This window comes from Lactuca serriola, chromosome 5 (genome assembly GCF_051521515.1).
Source record: "Lactuca serriola cultivar US96UC23 chromosome 5, Lser_US96UC23_V15, whole genome shotgun sequence".
Classification (NCBI taxonomy): domain Eukaryota; kingdom Viridiplantae; phylum Streptophyta; class Magnoliopsida; order Asterales; family Asteraceae; genus Lactuca; species Lactuca serriola.
In genome coordinates, this window is record NC_136412.1 from 136040885 (window position 1) to 136053785 (window position 12901).

Consider the following 12901-nt stretch of genomic DNA (forward strand, 5'->3'; position numbering starts at 1 on the left):
ATTAATGACTGTCGTAATTTGCGCGTCGTAAAAGGCTATTTTACTAGTAGTGGGGATGAACAACTCGTCGAGTCAGATGAAGTTGGGCATGAACTCGGCGAGTTAGAAGAACAACTCGGCGAGTTGGTTGAAGATTGCCTTGGACTCGGCGAGTCAGGTCGCAAAACCCCAAACCCTTCAAGTTGAGACTCAAATCAGTGAGTCAAGTGGATACCCGGTGAGTTGAGCAGGTCAGGACTCGGAAATCGATAGACTCGGCGAGTCATGGACTGACTCGGCGAGTCAAGTCGTGATTGGAAGGACTTTGAGCACATGAACTCGGCGAGTCAGTAGGTAGACTCGACGAGTAGGGTTGACCTGGAAGGTTGACTTTGACCAGGACTTTGACTTAGACCAGAGTTGACTTGGTTGACTGTCGGGGGTCAGTTAGAGTAAGTGTTGCATTGATTTTGGTAGCTCGGGGAGCTAGTGGAGCAGGAGTTCAGAGAGTTGTCGGGCAGCAGCTGGTGGGATCATCAGTGCGTTCAACCAGTGCAGGTGAGTTTCCTTTTTTTGTGAATGGGTCTACGGCCACAATGTCGGCCCATGTAGTTATGAGTAGAAGACCTGGGGGTTAGCCCTTGGCACAGTATGCTAGTATGATATTCAGGATGAGGTCCAATGATAGCGGGCAGGTGCCTAAGGAATGGTTTATGTGATAGTTTATACTTGTTGTCTGTGTGATACTTGTATGTACCTGGTAGGTAGGTGAGTGTGGGCGAGGTCCTGTATCTCACCAATATCAGAGTGTGGATGGTGTTCCACATCTCATTAGCAGCAGATCAGGGGCAAGGCCCAAGTTAGGGAAAGAGTGAGTGTGGGCTGGGCCCGTATGTCACTATCAGTAGGAGCATGGACGGGGTTCCAGGACTCATCAGTAGAGTTCGGTTGTTAGGACCGGAGGGTAGTCAGACACCCCAGATACGTCTGACAGTATGTGATGTTATGTTTACATGATAGCATGATCTGTTATATGAGTTAGAGGTAGGAGGAGGGGAGCAGTCCCCGAGTTCGGTTGTCAGGGCCGAAGGGTAGTTCAGACACCCCAGATATGTCTGATAATCTATTACGTTATGATGTGTGATAGTCGTAGTAGTATGGGGTGAAATAGTCCCCGAGGTTCGGTCGTTAGGACCGAAGGGTAGTCAGCAACCCAGAATGGCTTGACATGGGTAGTCAGCACCCCAGAATGGCTTGACATGGGTAGTCAGCACCCCAGAACGGCTTGAAACGGCTAGGTCGGCACTCCAGAATGGCCGTACCGGGTAGGTCGGGCACCCCATAATTGTCCGACAGTATGTATGATATGTGATTGTATGGTATGTGGTATATTGGGGGAACTCACTAAGCTTCGTGCTTACGGTTTTCAGTTTTGGTTTCAGGTACTTCCGGTAGCGGATGAAAGAGCTCGGGGTTATTGCATGACACACACCATATATTAGTCATCCTGGGAATGTTTTACTCTGATAACGTATATGTATTTTGGAAATTAGTACTCTGATTATGTTTTGAATCGATGACTTTGCTTTAAGTGATGTTTTATTAAAAGAAATTTTTAATCTTGAATTTTGGGATGTTACAACATAAAAGTAAAAAAGAAGAAATTAAAGCAGACTTCCCTAGGATAGTAGTGAGAAAATCGAATTTAAATGTTTGTGGTAAAGCGTGAACATCTTGATAATTTCTAGAAACTGAATCGTTCGCGACTTGTGAATGTGTCGGAAAAATGAAGCTAATAACCATGCCTTTAAAAATGTGGCGCTACAAATGTTCAAAAAATGTGTGGTAGCCTAGCCAAGACATGGGAAAGAAAACGCCATCTCGTGGTGTCGATTATGAAAAATCGTTCTGATCGTGAAAAATAGGAACACCACATCGTGGTAACTAGAAATTAGATAAAAACAACTTCTGTCTAAATGTACTTTTGGAAATATTACTTCTCTCATACGATTTGCCATTCATAAGCCTCTCAATTTCCAGAATTATCATAAAGTCCTAAAACAAAATTAAAATGTAAATGAAACACAAAGATAAGAATTAAAACTGATTTTAATACGGAAACACATCATTATAACCCCACACTTTAATGGAAACAGGAAAGAAAGACGAGAAGATCAAATATCCTAAAAAATTAAAATGTAAGTAAAAAACAAACATACAAAAAAAAAAAATACAAACCAAAACCATCGGGTAGCCTCCTGATAAGCGCTTCTTTTTGAGGAGTCATGAGCTGGACTCCTTCCATCTCTTTGTTGTTGTAGGTAGGAGTGGGCTCTGTTGCTTCACCTTTTGCTCCTTCCACCATCTATTCTACACTTGAACTCGCCTTATGTACTCCTTTTTCAAGTTTTCTTTCTTCTTCTTTTTTGCTTTCCTTGTGCTTGTGTTTCAATCCTTTACTTCTTCCAGCAAGTTGAGTCTTCCTTTTTCTTCTTCCGCTTGTCTTTCTTCCATTTCCATCTTGTCAGTGATTGGATCATTTATTTCTTGTTCAATCTCCTTCTCTCTCAACTCCTCATCATCACCCAAATCAGACTTTTCTTCTTCACTTGCTTCATCTTCTTGAGCCTTGGGTGTAGTGAACTCAAATACTTTAAAGGTCATGGGAATTAAAGCTTTTGGCTTGGTAAGGTTTACTTCTTCAGCTTGAGGCTTCTCCCAAGCTTTCAATTCATCTTCCATCAACTTCTCTATCTCATCTAACTCATTGCGATTTTCTTCTATTCTCTTACCTTCCAAATTATTCACCCCTAGCACCTCATATATTGGTTTTTCATAACTCACTTATTGGTTCATTTCAATATTTATCTCTTCATCTTCTACACGATGTGTAAGCTTAAAATCATGGATGCCAATAAGGGCTCATGCGGTGCTCAAGAATGGTCTCCCAAGAATATGGGACGGTCTTCATCTTTTTTTATGTCAACCACCACAAAATCCACTAGAAAAATAATTATTCCAACCTTTACCAATAAATCTTCTTCAATGCCATGCTGGTTATTTATTGAGTGTTCTGCCATTTGTAGTGTAATTCTCAGTTTTGTAGCATTGTTAGAGCGAGGTTATTGTAAAAGGAATATGACATGAGATTTACACTAGCCCTCGAATTGGCTAAAGCATTTACTGAAGTGGAATTACCAAATTCACAAGGAAAACTCAATCGACCTGGATCTACCATTTTTATTGTGTGACGCCCCGCTCTTAAAATATCTATTTATGGGTTCTCGAAATCAAGAGTAAGGGCGTTTCGGTCTTTTATGAGCAATGGGTTTTTATTTGAGAAGGTTTCAGATCGGGGTGTGCTGCTAGAAGTGTATGCCTTCTCGTCACCTTTCTGTGGATATAAAGTTCGTCGGAAACGGGTCTAGATTGAAGGAGATATGATACTTTAAAGATATTGACACTTATGGCACTTATTAGAAAAGTTGGCAAGGAAAGGCCATGCATGCATGTGTTTGGACATGCGTGGGTACGCCCAACGTAAGCTAGGTTGCGCCCAACATAGTAGGATGAGTGATCGCGGGTACCAGGATGCGTACGCCCAACGTACTAGAGTTACGCCCAACGTACGCCTAGAGTTATTAAACCCTAATTTTAGGGACATCCACTATATAAGGAACATAATGGTTCCCACTCTAGCCTCCATAAACACTCTCTCCTCCTTAGAAACCCTAGATAGCCGTCCCACCTCCATTGTTGGGTGTGTTTGACCATGGAAAGCTTGTTTTGGCAAAGGAGAGCCAAGAAGAAGAAAGAGGAAGTTGTCAAGGAAGGGGTTGATTGGCTGGAGCTTGTAGATCTGGAGAGGCATCATCTTCTGGAGCCCTTTTGAGGTAGAAAGTCTCTAGCTTGACAATCCTATTGTATAGATCTATGTGTTGTGAAGTTTTGACATCATACTTGTCCCAAAAACCTCATCTTGATGCATGATTCGAGTTGGTTGAGATTAGCTGTCCTTTTAGACCTTAGGAGAGGTCTTGAGTAACAAAAATGAGGTCCCACGGGCTTTGGTTGTCTTATGTGTGTTATAAGTAGGTCTTAATGGATTGAGACCTTGGATTAAGAGCTTTCTGGATGTCCCAAGTGATAAAGTTCGACACTTTATGAATCCTAGGCATATTTGGTCTATGGATCTTAAGTTTAGGCTTAAGAGCTTATGCCATTAAGATCTTATGTGGAATTCTAGTTCAGCGAAGTTACGCCCCATGTAAATGAGGGTACGCCCGACGTACACGTCATGGAGCTGGTACGCTAAGCGTACATTGAGTTACGCCCCACATAACACTGCCAGTTTTGGCCTGGAGTATTTGGGCCTCGGTGTGGGCTGTGCTTTGGGTCTTTGGGCCTTAGTGGGACATCAGGAGTCAGGAAATATGGGCCAAGTATGGGTGTTGGGCTTAGGGTAAGGCCCAATAAGGAGAATGGGCCCAATATAGCAAATTAGGCCATTAATGGGCCATTAGTGGACTTGAGAGATTACCTAGTGATGGGCCTTTCATATTTTGGCTTTGGGCCTTAGTCATGGACCAAATTGAGTTAAGGGTAAATTGGTCAATTTACCCTTGGAAGGATAGTGTGCTTGGACTAATGGTTACTTTGCTGCTTTGGATAGTTCAAGATTTTTGGTGAGTCGGTGGTTTGGGAATCTGCTTCTTCAATTCAGAGTTTCGGCAGTTGCAAGGTGATTTATCCTCACTATATCGACAGGGTCTACGACACCAAGGTTGGCCCTTTATCGGATGGAAGTCCGGGTAGTTGTTTGTTATATTATTGCTTTGCTATGTTGCATCCTGGTAGTTAGGATGGTATGTGTTAGAGACCTGGTTAGGGTCGATATCCTGGATTATAGGATGATGCTATGCTAGTGACTGGTTAGGTCGGTATCCTGGTAGGGATGTGCTATGTATGTGATCTGCTAGATTGATTGATTAATTGTGAATTGCTATATGATTATATGTTTATGTGCACATGGTTGTTTGACTGGGGTTGGGTTGAGGCGGGTCCTACTTTGTGCTGTAGGCCAACAAACCTAGGGCGGACCGGATATTCCAAAGGCCCAACGAGCGGTCTGGATAGGCTGTAGGCCCCACGAGCGCTGACCAGACGTGCCGAAGCTCGAAGAGTGGACCAGGCCGACTGAATGCTCGGTGCGGGCGGACCAGTCATACTGTAGATTCAGAGAGTGAACCAGGTGGGTTGAAGGCCCGGTGCGGGTGGACCAACCACACTGCAGACTCGATGTATATGGCTAGACTTGGAGGGTGGACCAGGTGGACTGTAGGCCCGGTGCGGCGGACTAGTCACACAGTAGACCCGAAGTGCTTGGTTGTTCTGTTCTGTTTATGATATGATATGTGTGGTATTGTGGTTGGTATTTTGGGGGTATCTCACTAAGATTTCGGGCTTACAGTTGTGGTTTTATGTTTCAGGTACTTCAAGAGACCGTGGCAAGGCAAAGGCGTGATCGTACCGCTCCTCATGTTTATGTTTTTGATATGGTTCTGGGAATACTCTGATAATAAATGTATTGAAAACCTTTTTGTAATAAGTTAATGAAATTGGGTTGTTTTTGAAAAGTTTAAATTGGTTGGAATTTTTAGAGTGTTACATATTGGCAATCCATCAATGATTGCAACAGAACACAATTGCTTATGCACCATAGTGGATACTTTTTTGAACTCATTTTGATTTTTATTACTTCCTTAGCAAATTTAGGAAGTTTAGTCATGGATTTGAGGAACGGAGTGTTGATAGAAAAGGATAGCACTTGTTCCATAAATTTCTTCTATTCTGACTCTGAATGGTTCTTGAGGGATCGAGATGGATCAAGCAAAGGAGGTTGGTATGGTTTTAAATATGAAGAATTTTCATTCTTGGGCTTTTCAGGTCCCATTCTCATCCAAATCGCAATCTTTGGTCAAGTGCAGCCCGTTGCAATTGTCACACCTAACTCGTATGGCATGTATAAACTGATCCATTGTATTCATTCTTTGATCCATGTTCTTGATTTTAGTTATTATTGCATCCAAGTTATCGTTACTTCTATCTCCATTTCCTTTTCCTCATGTAGCATCCTCTCATGGGTTATCATACTCTCTTGAGTGCTTCGCGAACTCTTTTATTAACTCTTTGATTGTGGTCAGATTCTTCTTATTCACCCGTCCTTAAGAATCAATAAGTTGCCTCGTTTTCACATTTACCCCATCATAGAAAATAGACACCTCTTCTTGCACGTTCAAGTCGTGTTGAGGATAATTTCTTCGAAGACCTTCGCATCTTTACCACGCTTCGTATAAGGTCTCACCGATTTCTTATTAGAAGTTAGCAATCTTCTTCTTTAGCGTTGTAATCTTTGAAGGAGGACTAAATTTCTCTATGAAAGCTTTGTGAAAGTTGTCCCATGTCCGAATAGCTCTAGGTGCGAGTGACTTTAACCAAACTTTTGCATCTCCAGTAAGTGTTACTGGAAGCATCCTTAGTAAATTGTATATGTAGTAACATTTGGAACATTGAAATAGTTTGAAATGTCCAAGACTTCATTGATGTTATCAAAGGAATCTGCGTGGTCCTTCCCAAAAAATGGTATATCTTTAAGCATAGCTAGGATATGCCCCTTGGGTTCGGAATTTTCAATTGCTGGAATCGCGGATGGTACAGGACCCGTCTCATTGTCGTTATGCATCTGCTTCTTCTAATCTTCAATCGTCATATCTGCAATGTCCGCCATCTCTTCTATTTCACTCTTGATGTTGTCCTCTGAATTGTCTACAATTTATGTCTTGTTTTTTTACTTATTCTTTCTTGGAGTCTTCTCAAAGTGCTCTAATTTGTTGGATTGAAAAGTGTTTCTTGACTCGTCGACCTTCTTATCTATCTTCTTGTAGTAAGCAGATTTTGGATCTTGAAGTGGTGGAACAATAGGGGTTTTGGATCCTTGGGTCATAATTCACTATAATATAAACAAAACAAAACAAGCAAGCATAAAACAAATAAAATTAAACGAACAAAAAACTGAATGTGTAGTGACCAAGACGTGGCCAAAGGTGCCCATGTTGTGGCTGTCGAACACCAATTTTTTTTATTAATGCAGAAAAATAACCTTTTGTGGTTTTTACCCCACAAAAAGGATCGAATAATTAAATGTAATTAAACTAAAAATTGAATAAGTCGTTCCCTGGAAATGGAGCCAATAACTTTATGTTCACAATGTATACCTATCAACTTTTAAATTTATAAACCTAACTAACTTAACAAATTTATGCGCTAATATGCAATGTATCTAGTCGGATTATCGAATAGCTTAGATAAGTCGGGAGTGGACACTACAAGAAAAAGACCCTTTTATGACGTGCAAACAAAGACACTCATTGATTTATGTTATGCAAAAGAGAGTGACATTAAAAAAGTGTCGTCTCTTCAAAAAATTTAAGGATTCAGGTCACGCATTATTGCGTGCCCTTAAATTAGTGTCTAAACAAAAAAAAACACGGAGGGCACCTATAATAAAATGTGCATCGTCTAAAGATTTCGCTTTATAAATTTTAATGGAACGCGCATTCCATACAGGGGAAAATGAAATCCTAAAAAATAAAAAACCCCGCTATCTTTTTCTTCTTTCCCTCTTGCCCTAACTATCGACAATGCTTCCTTTCCCTCTAGTCTCAGTCGCTACCTAGGGTTTTTATTGAAAGCTTGAATCGATCGACTGTGATTGTGTGGCCTCGCGACAACGATGAGATAGTGTGAGATCTATGAGAGATCCAATCCAGAGCATGCCTGTGATTGTGTGGCCATCCTCGGTCAACTCACACACTTTGAAACCCTAATATCATATCATGTCCGCCACCAGCTAGCATCATTTACAAGCTGAAACCCTATTCACATATGGAAACAGAATCATCTTGATACCCTCGTCCTCAAGCTCGTTTAAATCCTTCATTCTTCTTCTAGTGGAGTTATTTGCCAAACTAGCAGCTCTCGCCGCTACACCACCACCAGCCCCAGAATCTTCGTTGCCATCCATATATGTTCCATCTCCAAGTTTGATCTCTACATCAATTGCTTTATCACATGCACCTGTCATTGGAATCCCACCTATGGTACTAGTGATTCCACCTCTGGCTCCCACGATTCCCCCAACTTCATCATCGACTGGTGGTGCTCCACTTGCGGAAGTTTAATCACACTAACTTTCTCCAGGTATATCATTTGAATTTCTATTCTCATTTCTTTGTTTCATAGAATGGTTAATCTATTCAAAGTTTTCGTATACATGTTTCTCTTTTTGTTGTGCATTTCATAAACGAGTTTCTCTCAATTTCTGTTGGTAAATTTGTTTGCAGTCTGCAATTCCAATCGCAATATCTAGGGTTAACCAGGTGCAATTCCAATCACAATATCAGTCGTGTTCATTGGAGATTAATTATGTTCCTCTTCTTTCCTTTTTGTGATTAGCCAGGATTATTATTTCAATACGAAGTAGAACTTGAAGTTTTGCGATTCGAGCCCTAGTCAATGCTATTGACCATCTTGGCACTGTTGCTTACAAAATCACTGACCTTCTTGACCAACAGAGTTCAGAAATTTCCTACACCAGTAACTTCTTCCTCACGGTAATCATCTCTTCATCAGCCGCCTTCAATTTCTGTTCAGTCGGTGATTAGGTCTTTTGGTAGTTGCTCTTAAATTGTAGGTTACCCTTCTCTGTCAAGGTTCAGAAGTTTGTTCTGAAAATACATCAGCAGCAACGGTTGGCATAATCATTTTGGCTCCTAACCGAGTGTTCAGTTTCTGGTTGTTTTGACTTTTGATTAAAGTTTCAATAAATGAGGTACTTGAGTTGAATGTACTTGCTGATTTAGGTATTGGATGTTTCGAACTTCAGCCGGATAACAATGTCTTCTTGAAACTGATCCCTATTTTCACCAAGGTACAACACTTAAATATGCCCGATTAACGACTGAAAGGCTATTACAAGGGTGCATGATTCACAATATGTTTTCTCAAGGGATGAGATCTATAAAAGAATTCCAATCATTGGGCATGTTTTCTTGGTGTTGGAATTTAAAATTCCTTTCCATGGCTGGCGTGTTTGGTTGCCTTGCCAAAATAGATGGAACTTGTGTATGTTGGAACAACTTTGAACGACCTGGCTGCTGTTACTCATGAATGAAGTTAATTCTCAAAAACTCGTTTCGTAAGATATATATATATATATATATATATATATATATATATATATATATATATATATATATATATATATATATATATATGCATGTGCCTGTGCCTGTTTTACTTTGAATGTTATCTATTTTTTCATTCATGCATCTCATTAGCAGTCTAACGCTTCAGAAGGTCAGAATCCTAATTCCCCAAGGTCAGAATAATTTTGCATGCATTATCTAAGCCTTTTTCTGAAAGGCTAATTGTAGACATAGCTCACAATAGCTTCAATGGTATTGTTCCTGCAGATTGTTTCTGGCAATGGGATGCTATGATGACTAGCATTGATGGAGAAGCATCAGGTAAGAAACACCTAAGTTTCACGGTCTTGTATCTTGATCCAATCTACTATCAGGATACTGTCACAGTCACAATCAAAGGACTTGAGTTGGAGCTGGTGAAAATCTTGACAATCTTCACATCCATTGACATCTCAAGTAACCATTTTTCTAGTGAAATACCAGACACAATTAGGAGACTCAATGCTCTGTATATGTTCAATGTATCACATAATGACTTCACATGCTAAATCCCACCATCTATTAGGAATTTGAGTTAGCTAGAATTATTAGACATGTCATGGAACAAATTAACTGGAGACATCCCATCAACGCTCACAAATCTTCCTTTCCTTTCCTCCTTTAATCTCTCATACAATCAATTGGAAGGAAGAATCCCAACAGGCTCCCAGTTTCAGACCATCCAAGACACATCATACAAAGGAAACATAGGATTATGCGGGTCTCCATGGATGATCACCAATAAAGATGTTGACCTGTATGTTTTTTCGAGCCTCATTTTAGCATTATTTTTGTATATGGCATCAGTAATCATGAAGCTCAACATGCTCTTGTTTATAATGTAGTTCAATAGATCTTTCCTATAACAACTTTAGAGAAAATATTGTGCCATCAGGTTGTGACAGATCACTGTAAGTTTTCAGCTCTCAGATGCTCTTTTAATCTGCTCATAAAAAGTTAAAAACTGAAGTTAAATATTTTTTTTCATTCATCAGGAACTTATACAAAAGCTACTCTACTGGGAATAATTCGTAAGTTTAATTATACCCTGCTACTATTCTTCAAAAATAAATGCAACTTTTATGTAATAAGAGAGATTCCAATTAAGTTTTTCATGTTTGATTTTGTGTAGAGAGCTTGCAATGTGCCTTCGTCCGTGCTCCAGAGTAATGAGCAACGTTGTTTCCAGTAACATTGTGTTTCCATAATATTAAAAACAAATTAAACTGATCTAATGTTTCTCCAGACATATCTTCAGTTCATATCAATTGTGGTGGGCCAAGAGTTACCAATGGAAAAAAAAGACTTATGAAGCAGATGAAGATCCAGGTGGACCTCCAATTTTTGTTCCTTCAAACGAAAATTATTGGGGATATAGCAGCATAGGAAGTATATGGAAAGTTAAGGACAACCTTATTAAACATGTCACAACTAATTTATATTTAGTATTTTTGTCTAAAAAATACTAAATAATGTGTTCCCAGGTTTAACCTTGTGGTTGGTGGTGGGCCCAATGGTAGTGTTATTCCTTATTCATGAAACGATCACAATGTCACAATTCACACATAGTTTTACTTATTACTTATATAATATTATATAATTTTTGTAATTAGTTTCATGATGTTTTATGATTTCAGAGAGAAGTGTATGATCTGGTTGTATGTATTCAACTTTGCAAACCTGGTATGAGCATCCAGCGTATACACAACTACTCGGTATAAATTTATTACTACTTAAATCTTTGGTTCTGAATATCATCACCTTTGAGGTGTATAATATAATATATTTGTGACAACCCGAAATTTGCATTCTGAACAAACCATTTCAATCCAATAGAAGTTAGAACGGTTACAGTGAAAACTCAGATTTCGAGTATAAGTTTGGCAGTTTTCAGGATTTTACACTTAAGGAGATATTAGGAGAGTGGATGCACTAGGGTTTTGTGCAACACTGTCATTCCAATACTCTAGGACATTAGAGTTCGTTCCAGGAATAAAAATATTTTCTGCCAAAAATATCTCAAGACTATAAATAGAATTCTGAACCAAATTGGTTCATTTGTTGAATTCCATTTAGGGAAAAGTCAAATTTCTCTCTCACAGATCTTCGGGTTTTTATCCCAAATTGTGAGTACTTAGATCTAGTTATGTTATATAGCTTAGATTATGTTTAGAAACATCGATTACATATCAAAACGACTAGACTCGGGAGTTTACCGCCCAAGAACGTTCTTGGGGAGTAAACTCCATTTTAAGGTCCTAAAGGGTTCCAATGACCCTCAAAGCTTTAGAACTCGAACTAGGAGCCTCCAATTCATGCTTTATACCACAAAACAATTAGGAATCATGGCTAGAAGGGAGTTTACGGCCAAGGAGCTTCTTAGGCCGTGAACTCCATGTTATAGGTGCCAAAATGCTTTAAAACACTTCCTAAGGATTTAGATTAAATTAGGACAAGTACCCTAAAGTGTTTAGAACCTAGAAAACATAAGAAATCACTAGTCTTGAGGAGTTTACGGCCAAGACAAGTTCTTCGGCCGTAAACACCTATTTAGGGGTGAAATGACACCCTAACTCCTTCATTAAGCCAAGAAACCAATTTGGGCATGTACCTAAATGAGTTTTGGACTTGCTAACACACTTAGAACACCAAGAGTAAGGGAGTTTACGGCCCAAAAGGTTCTAGGGCCGTAAACTCCATAAAATGGTGCCAAATGTGCCATAAACTCTTCTAAAGACAAGTACAAAAGCCAAGTTTAGTTCCTAGTTAATTTAGAGACTATAAAACACCATAATCACCCTCCCAAGGGAGTTTACGGCCGTAAACTCCAAGGGAATATGGTCTATGGGCCGCAAACTCCCCAAAGGAGTTAATATGGTACCCAAACACTTGTTATAGCCTTGAAACAATTCACCACTAGAGTTGTAATAATTCTAAGCTCCATTTAGGCACTTGGTTGAGAGTTTACGGCCAGGAGTTTACTCCCCTGGGCCGTAAACTCTAATGAATATGGTCATTAGACCTTAAACTCCCATTAGGGGCATTGCACTCCTTTGTTGCAACCCATTAGCCTCCTAGCACTTGACCAAAAGTGTTTTCCTCGCGTTTAAATGTTTATACTTGTATAATTAGTGTTTTAATCACTAATTATTTATATACATATGTTTTCATATGTAATTAGGATCATTGTGTGTGTCTAAGTCTTCACTTGACACCAAGCACTTGTCCGATCCTTCCGTATGATAACAGTCCGTTCAATTCCAGTCACTTACTGCAGGTGAGTTCATACCCCTTAACTAATGTTTTAAACTATTTTTAAATGTTTTATGGGGGGTACAAGTAGAATCATGCCAATTATTATATCAATCACATGTGATTAATAAGTAGAATTATGCTAGTTATTACATCAATCACATGTGATTAATAGGCAGCATTCAAATGATTTACTACATGTTAGCCGTTTTACTAAACAGTTTTCCTTCAAATGATTTTTATAAACATTTTATATGTTTTAAACTCCTTATTACACTGTACCTTGTACTCAGTATACTACCTTTCAAACTTATTTACAATTGTGTTTCAAACAAATGTTTCTTTATACTAAACTGTTTTATCAA

General features: G+C 39.3%; 1 non-coding gene across 1 annotated transcript; it reads left to right on the forward strand.

The window, feature by feature from the left end:
* Positions 1–6276: 6276 nt before the first annotated feature.
* Positions 6277–6383, forward strand: LOC145056142 (small nucleolar RNA R71). Its single transcript, XR_013685677.1, has one exon. It is a non-coding gene; the product is annotated as a small nucleolar RNA R71 (small nucleolar RNA).
* The last annotated feature ends 6518 nt before the right edge of the window (positions 6384–12901 follow it).